The sequence below is a fragment of the Mesoplodon mirus genome (assembly GCF_964341445.2).
Source record: "Mesoplodon mirus genome assembly, chromosome: 2".
NCBI classification, from domain to species: domain Eukaryota; kingdom Metazoa; phylum Chordata; class Mammalia; order Artiodactyla; family Ziphiidae; genus Mesoplodon; species Mesoplodon mirus.
In genome coordinates this window covers 29389857-29402171 of record NC_138977.1, presented here as the reverse complement: position 1 = coordinate 29402171, position 12315 = coordinate 29389857, and positions in this window count along the sequence as shown.

Below are 12315 nucleotides of genomic sequence, written 5' to 3'. Positions count from 1 at the left end.
AATAAGGCACACTGAAATAATTCAAATTTAAAAGCGTGCAAATTTTTAAATTAATCATACAAGAAGTTTTGCTTCTCTTGAATACATGTCAACTTTAATAATAATTTAGTGAAAGCAATGCTACTGAATATGCTTTATTATTTAAAAGTATTGTGTTGTTGCAGGAAGAGGGACCCCTTCCAAGGCCTGAGTGTAGACTCTTGTCTAACACTCGGAAATGAATTGTCCTAGGAGACTCACCATGCTGACAAAGCAAAAGACTTTATTGGAACAGAGCCCCCTGGGCGGAGAGCAGCCGAGTAAGGGGCCCCAGGAGAACTGCTCTGTTATGTGGCTCTCACAGACTCGGGTTTCATGGTACTGGGGTTAGTTTCCAGGTTGTCTCTGGCCCATCATCTTCCTTGGCCCGTATTTTGTCTGACTCAGGATCCTCCCTGGTGGCGCATGCATCTCTCAGCCAAGACGGATTCCAGCGTGAGGGCTTCTGGGAGGTTGGCAGGACATATCGTGTCCTCCTCCTCCTTTCGGCCCCTCCCGGATTCTCCCGGTTAGTTTTCTGCAGCTGCACCGTGTTCCTTATTGGGACCCCCTATTGTGAGACAGCTCAGGCAAGCGGTTATCATCATGCCTGGCCAAGGTGGGTGGTTTCAGTCAATGGTTCCCTAACAGTGTTGGCATTATGTGATACAACAAATTGATTCTAAATTAAAGTTTTTTAGCATTTTATCTTATTTTATTTTATTTTTTGGCCACACCATGAAGCATGTGGAATCTTAGTTCCCCAACCAGGGATCGAACCCGCGCCCCCTGCAGTGGAAGCACTGAGTCTTAACCACTGGACCGCCAGGGAAGTCTTTTTAACCTTTTAAATGCGGAATTTTTAATAGTTAGAAAAATAGACTGAATACCAAAACAAATCCCTCTGTATTCTTCATCCATTTCAATCTTTATCAGTTCATAGAAAGTTTGGCTTATCTATACACTCCCCCTGACCACTGCCCTGGATTATTTTGAAACAAATTCCCGGTACCATATAATTAATCTGTAAATATTCCAATACATGCCTTTTTAAAGATATGTATTTTTTTTAATTTTTCTTTCTTTATTTTATTTATTTATGGCTGTGTTGGGTCTTCGTTTCTGTACGAGGGCTTTCTCTAGTTGCGGCAAGTGGGGGGGCCACTCCTCATCGTGGTGCGCGGGCCTCTCACTATCGTGACCTCTCTTGTTGTGGAGCACAGGCTCCAGACGCGCAGGCTCAGTAATTGTGGCTCACGGGGCTAGTTGCTCCGCGGCATGTGGGATCTTCCCAGATCAGGGCTCGAACCCGTGTCCCCTGCATTGGCAGGCAGACTCCCAACCACTGTGCTACCAGGGAAGCCCCTAAAGATATGTATTTTTTACATAAACCACAACATTATTAACACAGGAAAAAATTAACAAAAATTCCTTAATATTGTCAAATATGTAGGCACTATTCATACTTCTGCACTATGTTTTTTACAGCCAATTGCGATTATATTGGTACTTGATTTCATTACTGTGATAGCTGAAACAGAAGCATTGCAAAAGCGTAGTATATAAAAAATGTACATTATACATTTAGAGTAAGTTAAATTATGAATGATATAGTGGATGTGAAAGCATATTTCAAAGAGTCTCCTTGATAATTTTGAACATTTTAACCCAACTTTATAAAATCTAATTAGACTGCCATTGCTTTCATCTTGTAATACCTTGGCCAAAAGAACTCTTTTTAAAAAATTATTGAGATATAATTGACATATGATATTGTGTGAGTGTAAGATGTACAATGTGCTGATTTTGTAAGCAGCTTTTGGCAGGAAAGAATGATTTACAGGAGGCCCCTTTTGTCTTGTCACTAACCTTAAACCAGGCACCCTGATGCTCTACTCATTTTCTGCCCCGAGCACACGTTTCAAATCTTTTGATCACACAATACCTTGCCTAGCCTGTTGGTTCTTTCCATAGATCAAAGAAGTAGAAATGAAGAATAAGTAAGTAACAGATGACCAGATTTCTTCCCTAGCTTTCCCTTCAGTAATCTCGTGAACAAACTGTGTGGACAAGAGAGCATCTAAAGATAAGTCACAAGAAATCGATGAACCTACACACAAGCCTGCACAAGTGGGGAATGATGAGGAATCTGACCCCCTATCTCAATGATTAACTGAGATTACTTCCCTGTTTTCCTTTAAAAACTTTCATGGCTGAGCAGAATCTTTGGAGGTGGTTTTGGGGAGACACTGAGTCCCCCATCTCCCCAGATTGCCGGCATTCTTATTAAAAGCAACTTTACTTTCTACCAACATTGGTCTCTCTCTCAAGTATTAATTTTTGAGTGATGAGCAGCTGGACCTGATTCGGTAACAATTTGGTACCTTTATACATTGCAATATGATGGGTTAGCTAACACCTCCATCATCTTACAAAGTTATCATTTCTTTTTTATGATGAAAACATTTAAGATCTTGTCTCTTAACTGCTTTGAATTATATAATACAGTATTTTTAACTATAAAAAGAGCTCTTACTAAGAAACAGATGTTCAGCTCTGCTGTCTTGCTGCTTTACCAGTATCCTTGCTTATTTCATGAGAGCTACTTTAGTTAAAACCATCTATTATATATCACATATCATAAAACCATATGTAAGCCATAAATCCACTTAAGTCACACTTAAAATTCAATGTGTTACCATATACTTCAAGTAAAGGACAGGGAGCACTCTGCTATGAAGCCCCCTGTGCTAGGGGACCATCATCCTCCCCTTAGGATACAGATGAACTTATTTGCAAGGCAGAAATAGAGACACAGACGTAGAGAACAAATGTATGGATACCAAGGGGGAAGGCGGGGTGGGTGAATTGGGAGATTGGGATTGACATATATACACAACTATGTATAAAACAGATAACTAATGAGACTACTGTGTAGCACAGGGAACACTACTCAATGCTCTGTGGTGACCTAAATGGGAAGGAAATCCAAAAAAGAGGGTATATATGTATACGTATGGCTGATTCACTTTGCTGCACAACAGAAACTAACAACATTGTAAAGCAACTATACGCCAATAAAAATTAATTGAAAAAAATAATACCTCTCTTATTACAGAGAAATCAGCACTAATCTAAAGACAGAATGAGGACAACAGAGTCAATCCATAGGCAATATTTATAAAGCTTATTTTTTTCCAAAATTCTTGCAATTAAAAAATAAATATAAAGGGAAGCTCTAAAGATTTATTTATTCCTACTCAGTGGATTGTCAGATGTCCCCCTTTGGGTGAATATACCCAGTCAGTGTTCTCTGAGCTTTCTAGATCTGTGATTTGCTATTTGTCAGTACTTTTGGAAAGTTCTTAGTCATTATGACTTTAAATATTTCTTCTGCTCCATTTTTTCTTTCTTCTCTGTTTGGTGTGCCAATTACACATATGTTACACCTTTTGAAATTGTCCCACAGTTCTTTGATATTTTATTCTGTTCTTTTACTCTTTTCTTTGCATTTTGTTGGGAAATTTTCTGTGAACCTATCTCAAGCTCACTGATCTCACGTCCAGTCTACTGATGAGCTTATCAAAGGCATTCTTCACTTCTAAGTGTATTTTATTTCTAGAGTTTCCTTTTGATTCTTTCTTAGATTTTCCATCTCTATATTACCCATCTGTTCTTGCATGTTGTCTACCTTTTCCATTAGAGCATTTAACATATTCAGCATAGTATTTTAAATTCCCTGTCCCATAATTTCAACATCTGTGTCATATCTAAGCCTGGTTCCGATACTTGCGTTGCCTTTTCACACTGGTCTTTCTGGCTTCTTAGCATGCCTTGTAATATTTTTATTAAAAGCCGGACATGACATATCAGTTAATAAGACAGGTAAGCAGTCTTCAGGGTGAGGTTTTATATTAGTCGGGCTAGGAACTCACTTGTGTTTAATGTCTTTGTCAGTGCTGTAAGTACCAGAAGCTTCAAATTTCTCTAAAATCCTCTTTTTATTTTTTTCTCCCCTGTTGACTTTAGGCTTTCCTAAGTAGTGGTCCTCCTTAGAGAGAGTCTGTGTCTCACAGCTCTTCCAGCCTAATCCACTGTTGCTATATTGGAGCCCCTGATGGTATGTACTAAGATGTGGGGGAGGGTAAGCATTCTATAACCCTAAAATTAAATCTCAGTCTTTAGGTGGATCTGTGTCCTTGGCGGGTTACCTTCCCAAGAACTTCCCCCTGTATGTGAGACAGAAATTCTAGAGGGGACTACAGTGAAATAAGTGCCCTTCCCCCACTTGAGATAAAGCTCTGCTGAGATTTTTTTCTCTAGAGAATAGGTCTTTATTATGGAGAACGCACTCAGTGTTTTTCACAAGAATTACTCTTTCCTTGCCCCTGTCTGAGCCACAGGGGATTTTTCTCAGCTCTTCATCATGAGAACCAGTTTTGGAAAAAATCTCAGGCATTATCTTTTGAAATATTACTACTGTCGAAATGCCCTCTGTCTTCTCTTTCTGGGACTCCAATTTCACATGTGATAGACCCTTTAACCATGTTACATGTTTCTTGTGCTCTTTTATGTATTTTCCATCATTATGTCTCTCATATTTCAGTTTGGATGTTTTCTCTGACCTATATTTTGATTCATTTGTTCTCTTTTGATTCTGTTATACTGGATGATTTTTCTTTTAATGTCAGACATTTTTATGAAAAAGTATAGATAACTTGAATCTCTGGATGATATTTTCCCACAGAGGGAATTTAATTTTCTTCTACTAAAGTGCTAGGAATCCCAGGTCATCTTAATCTAATCAGGGGTTGAAATGATTCTAATTTGAGCCTTATTTCTGATTCACCCTTGTTTCCTAGGGTGGAGCTCTCCAAGGTAGTAGCATAAAACCTGTAATATTTGCTAGGCTTCTTCCTACTTTGTAGTCCCTAAAACCCAGTTTTTTGTTACCAGAACTTCTTGGGTCTATCAAAGTCTCAGTTTGCAGCCCACATAATTATGTTTGGAATTGACAATACTGGACTCACCTCTCTGAACTTCAATTCTCTCCAGGATCTTGGTCTCACGAATATTTGCTATTTGGCAGCTTTCCTATGCCTTCAAATAGATTTTATTTTGTTTCATTTTATTTTCGTCCAGAATGTCTTGTTCTTAGGATTAGAATTACTGAAAATACTTTTTTTTTCCAATAGGACCATAAAGAGTCAAAACATTTATTTTTTGCGTCTGTATCTTAGTGATCTAAAAATTTGGTCTCATAACAAAGTATCAAATAACGTCTGGTCCAGAAATAGTATATGTACTTTTTTTTTTTTTTTATGACATATAGCAACTGCAAGCTAGTCTGTGGCATTAAATACAACTCTCTGGGGATTGTGTGGTTAAGCATGCTCTGTAGCTGACAGTTTTCTCTTGAAGATTCTGCAGGTAGTTTGTTCCATTTCACGATTATACAAACTTTGATAATACCTTTGTTGATGGTATACCTTCTAGAGGTCATTCCAGGGGGAAATGAGCAAGCTTTCTGAAGTTGCCTTAAATAGATTCCAAACTCCTAAGAAGGATGTTCCCCACCTTAACTATGCCTTTTATGCTTCCTGGACCATGTAAATGTTCAATAAGTGCTTGATATACACATGAGTGAATGAATGCATGAAAACAGGGGGCATTCTCTAGATTTTCAATGTTCTCCTCAAACTTAGCACAATATTCTACATGTGTTCTTACCAACATCAAGTAGAGCAAAGCAATCACCTCTGAAATTCTGGAAATTTTTAATTGGAGAAAAACAGTAAAAAGAACAATATTAAGAAAACAAGTAATACAAGTAACTCAGGTCAGCAAAGAATTAGATTGCCTGTGGTTCAGGCAATTATTTGCCTTCAGTCCTTAAAATAGTTTCCAAAGGTTTGCATATCTTAAATCAGAGCCAGACTCAGTTTATAGTATTTCCACAATAATTTATTCTTTCTCTGGAATTATGATAAGCTATTGCAGTTATTACCTTCATGTAGTTTACATATTGAAAAATGCAAAGATGCACTAAATATGAGTAAATTGGGAAAAGTAGAAATTTGGGAAGCATTTAATAAATTCTAACTATATTTTCAACATGGTAAAATATTCATTAATTAACATGGTACTATTTCTATTGCAATATGTTTTCTTTTATTCATTGCATTCTACCTACTCTTCAAAACTTTCTTAAAAGTGATGAAAATAATAATGGATAATTAAAGAAGAATGTGCATTTTGCTAAATGATATTTAGAGCGGCTGATGGTTTCTGTTTATTTACATTTTGGTAGTTTTTATTTTAAAGCAGGTTTCCTTGGTTTATTGTATTCAGTAGCAATATGATGAACTATTGAACTACACCAGATAAATTGAAGTATTATAAAGAGTCCTCTTTTTATGACAACAGATGGTGGTTCTATCCAAAAAAAAGCAATCTTCCAAATAGATATTACCTGAACATACAGAGTTTAATGTGAAAAGTTACACTTTTGCTTGAAAAGCATCATTCAAAGTACTATATTTGTACGGTTGATGTGAGTTCTTTTGGTGTCCTCTCAGATAGTTTTATACATAGGAAAGAAACTTCAGAAGTTTACCTTGTGTATACTCAATCTGTCAACTTTACAATTTTAAAACCCTGATACTTTCTTAAGCAATTAATTTCACCTCATAATCTTATTATTCATTTGTAAGACTAGTAAGTTTTAATAATCATTTTTAAGAGATCTTTGAATAATATTTGGAACTGCTTAGACAAACACCTTCAACATTTCAAGTTGCATTTACAAGTTTAATGTAGTTTATCTCCTCAAGTACATCAGTTGTCTTCAAATAGATCCTGCCTGATTACATAAACAGCTCTTACAAATCTAATAAATTTGATTAAATAATTAAGTGAATTATTTAACTTCACATAGTAAATTGAAGTAACAAAACTTTCATTCTAATAACCAAATTCTTGTTAAAAATTACTAGTGTAGGGCTTCCCTGGTGGCGCAGTGGTTGAGAGTCTGCCTGCCGATGCAGAGGACACGGGTTCATGCCCTGGTCTGGGAAGCTCCCACATGCTGCGGAGCGGCTAGGCCCGTGAGCCATGGCCGCTGAGCCTGTGCGTCCAGAGCCTGTGCTTCACAATGGGAGAGGCCACAACAGTGAGAGGCCCACGTACTGCAAAAAACAAACAAACAAAAAAACAAAAACAAAAAGAGGGAAAGGGCTCAAACCAATAAAATTAGAAACAAAAAAGGAGAAGTTACAATGGACACCACAGAAATACAAAGGATTATAAGAGACTACTTCAAGGAACTATGTGCCAATAAAATGAACAGCCTAGAAGAAAGGGACAAATTAGTAGAAAGGTACAATCTCTGAAGAATGAACCAGGAAGAAATAGAAAATATCAATAGACCAATCACAAGTAATGAAATTGAAACTGTGATTAAAAAACTTACAACAAACAGAAGTCCAGGAACACATGGCTTCACAGGCAAATTCTATCAAACATTTACGGAAGAGCTAACACCTATACTTCTGAAACTATTCCAAAAAAATCTCAGAGAAAGGAACACTTCAAAACTCATTCTATGAGGCCCCCATCATCCTGATACCAAAACCAGACAAAGACACCACACAAAAAAGAAAATTACAGGCCAATACCACTAATGAACATAGATGCAAAAATCTTCAAGAAAATACTAGCAAACTGAATCCAACAATACACTAAAAGGATCATACACCATGATCAAGTGGGATTTACCTCAGGGATGCAAGGATTTTTCAATATCCACAAATTAATCAGTGTGATACACCACATAAACAAATTGAAGAATAAAAACCATATGATCATCTCAATAAATGCAGAAAAACTTTTGCTAAACTTCAACATCAATTGATGATAAAAACTCTCTAGAAAGCAGGCATGAAGGGAACATACCTCAACACAGTAAAGGCCATATATGACAAGCCTACGGCTAACATCATACTCAATGGTGAAAAGCTGAAAGCATTTCCTCTAAGCTCAGAAACAAGACAAGGATGTCCACTCTTGCCACTTTAATTCAACATACTTTTGAAAGTCCTAGCCACAGCAATCAGAGAAGAAAAACACTTAAAAGGAATACAAATTGGAAAAGAAGAAGTAAAACTGTCACTATTTGCAGATAACATGATACTATACATAGAAAATTGTAAAGATGCTACCAGAAAACTACTAGAGCTCATCAATGAATTTGGTAAAGTTGAAGGATACAAAATTAATACACAGAAATCTCTTGCATTTCTATACACTAATAATGAAAGACCAGAAATAGAAATTAAAGAGACACTCCCATTTACCATCACATCAAAAAGAATAAAATACCTAGGAATAAACATACCAAAGGAGGCAAAATATCTGTACTCCAAAAACTATAAGATGCTGTTGAAAGAAATCACAGATGACACAAACAGATGGACAAATATAACATTTTCTAAGATTGGAAGAATCAGTATTGCCAAAATGACTATACTACCCAAGGCAATCTGAAGATTCAATGCAATCCCTGTCAAATTACTGACAGCCTTTTTCACAGAACTAGAACATAAAATCTTAAAGTTTGTATGGATACACAGAAGGCCCTGAATAGCCAAAGCAATCTTGAGGAAAAAGCAAGAAACAAAGCAAAACAACAAACAAAAAAATCAGAGCTGGAGGAATCAGACTTCCTGACCTCAGACTATATCACAAAGCTATGGACATCAAAACAGTATAGTACTGGCACAAAAACAAACACAGAGATCAATGGAACAGGTTAGAAAGCCCAGAGATTAAACCCACACACCTATGATCAATTAATCTACAACAAAGGAGGCAAGATTACACAATGGAGAAAAGATACTCTCTTCAATAAATGGTGCTGGGAAAACTGAACAGCTACATTTAAAAAAATGAAATTAGAACATTCTTTAATACCATATACAAAAATAAACTCAAAATGGATCAAAGACCAAAATGTCAGACTGGATACTATAAAACTCTTAGAGGAAAATATAGGCAGAACACTCTCTGACATAAATCACAGCACTATCTTTCTCAGTGCTCTCCCAGAGTAAGGGAAATAAAAACAAAATAAACAAATGGGACCTAATCAGACTCAAAAGCTTTTGCACAACAAAGGAAACCATAAACAAAACGAAAAGACAACCCACAGAATGGGAGAAGATGTCTGCAAACAATGTGACTGACATGGGATTAATCTCCAAAATTTGCAAACCTCATGCAGCTCAATTCCAAAAACACAAACAACCCAATCAAAACATAGGCAGAAGACCTAAATTAACATTTCTCCAAAGAAGACATGCAGATGGCCAAGAGGCACATGAAAATGTGCTCAACATTGCTAATTATTAGAGAAATGCACATCAAAACTACAGTGAGATGTCGCTTCACACCAGCCAGAATGGCCATCATCAAAATGTCTACAAACAATAAATGCTAGAAAGGGTGTGGAGGAAAGGGAACCCTCCTACACTGTTGGTGGGAATGTAAATTGGTGCAGCCACTATGGAGAACAGTATGGAGGATCCTTAAGAAACTAGAAATAGAGCTACCATAGGATCCAGCAATTCCACTCCTGGGCATATATGCAGAAAAAAACATGGTTTGAAAGGAAACATGCACCCCAATGTTCATTGCAGCACTGTTTACAATAGCCAAGACATGGAATCAACCTAAGTGTCCACTGACAGAGAAATGGATAAAGAAGATGTGGTACAGATATACAATGGAATATTACTCAGCCATTAAGAAGAATGAAATAACGCCATTTGCAGCAACATGGATGGACCTGGAGATTATCATACTAAATGAAGTAAGTCAGACAAAGACAAATATCATATGATATCACTTATATGCAGAATCTAAAAAAATGATACAAAGAAATTACTTACAAAACAGAAACAGACCCACAGACTTAGAGAACCAACTTATGGTTACCAGTGGGGAAAGATCGGGGGAAGGGATAGTAGGGAGTTTGGGATTGACATGTACACACTGCTATATTTAAAATAGATAACCAACAAGGACCTACTGTATAACACAGGGAACTCTGCTCAGTACTCTGTAATAACCTAACTGGGAAAAAGTTTTGAAAAAGAATAGATACATGTATATGTATAACTGAATCACGGTGCTGTACACCTGAAACCAACACAGCATTGTTAATTAACTCTACTCCAATATAAAATAAACATTTTAAATAATTACATGGAAGCATTATCAAATTAGTGATGACAAGCCTTCTTAGGTTATATTGAATGGATGAATGTTTGTAATATGTGTTGTAAAAATTATATGAAATTCCCCAAAATCTGATATGTCCTGGTAAAATGTTATCAATCATAATTCTAGTTATCATTTTAAACTGTTGTATGTCACAGAAATAACCAGATTTTCCTGTCAATTGCATTATAATCAGATCTATAACCATGTCTTTTGTCATTTACAGACAACTATTGTTTTACTCTGATGCTTTTACAAAAATGCTTCATCTTCAAAAAAGATTCATAGAAAGGACTTTTTGACAAATATGGGCTTTTGATAACTTTCAGATCATATCACTAAACTAAGTAAGAAATTACAGAACGCTGGTAGAAAAATGAGTGGTTTCATAAAACTTCTAATAAAAGATCAAGATCAACAAGAATTAATTACATAGGACTGAATGAACTGATGAATATGATTGTAATTTTTAAGACTTTTGTCTGAAATATTACTGCCTTTCAATCATTGTTTTCCAGATATAAGGAAACATCTTCTCTTAAGCTAACTAAGATTTACAGCAATTTGCTGAATTATAACTTTATAAGCAGAATTGAAATATTTATATTTTTCTCCCTGCCTCATCCCTCCAGAATTTGGAAACTCTTAGTGAGTGTTCTTATTTTCATGGCAATATAATTATTTACATAAGTTCGCTAAGAATATGTTCTCCTTGGAACTGGACACAGTTGGAAACATTGGTTATATTACTAAGGCTTTGACCAGCATATCATATTTTAAGAGAGACAAGTATGGCCTCAGGTATGACCAGACAGCTTTAAGGAACTAAGATTGACTTTATGGAGCCATAAAGCCCCTTGAAAAAATAGCCTGGCACCTTGTTTACAGGGTTCCTAGCAGCCTTACCAGGTGAGTAAGGAAGGTCACTTCCTGGCAGGTGCAGGAAACTCAGGATATTTGGGGGACCTCAGGAAGAGAGGAATTAACCCAAATCTATAGGTATTACAGGTGAGTCTGATGGTAATTCCTTGGCATGGCTTCCTGACCTTGAAATGCTATTCAAAGTTCAATCTGGAGATTCCTTATGAAAAGTTCTAGCAAAGCATATTTAAAAGAATCTGTAAGGTCACTTACTATTCTTGCTGGACTTACATAAATAATCAATTCAAGTTTAATGAAACTAAGCTTATTTTGCAAAAAAAAAATTAGCCTCAATTTATCTTTGTAGAAATGTGGGTGCTTTTAGAGAAAAAATATGTTTCAGTAGCACTATAATACACAGCTGTGGATATTAGATTTTAGTTCTGTTAATCATCTTTGAAGTTTTGTTTTTCCACCTGTTAACTGGACTGGATCCTGAATTCTTCTAGTTTCCTCTAATATTTGACTACAAACTAATGTATCCATTTTTTCCCACTTTTGAAGTAAAATTATTATTTTCCCGAAACTCTGCAAACTGAAGCTGAAGAAGTTGATTTCAACTTAAGAGAGATCACCACCATAGTCCATGTTTAGACAATCCTTGTGCCTGTTGCTGTGTGGGTCACTCAGAAGTTTACCTGAACACCTGATGACATCATCAGAGACATTCAAACTACAAAAGGTACTTGGACACTGACATCTAGAGATCTTCTCAACTTGCAGCTCTCAGGACTCAGATACTGAGTTTATAATTTGCTTCAACCATTAACCTTTGTTTTTATCTTGTTTCTAGAGAAATTCTTCTTAAGAAGAATATTTAATAAAGACCTGATTTCTCACAACTTAAAGGCCTAGCTTTCAGAGCCCATCTCCATCACCACTTCCTGAAATGAATTTAACTGGAAAGACCTACTGTCAGGACTAAGAGACTGGTTCGGGGGGATGGAACAATCTACCAACTCAGCTTCTGGACTCTGAGACTTCTTGGAGAAGTTTCAAACATGAGACTTCAGGGCAGCACAATTTGCCACCCCTAAATGTGTATCTTTGACAGAGGATTAATCTAGGCTGTTATTTTCAAGAAACAGGAGACTCAGG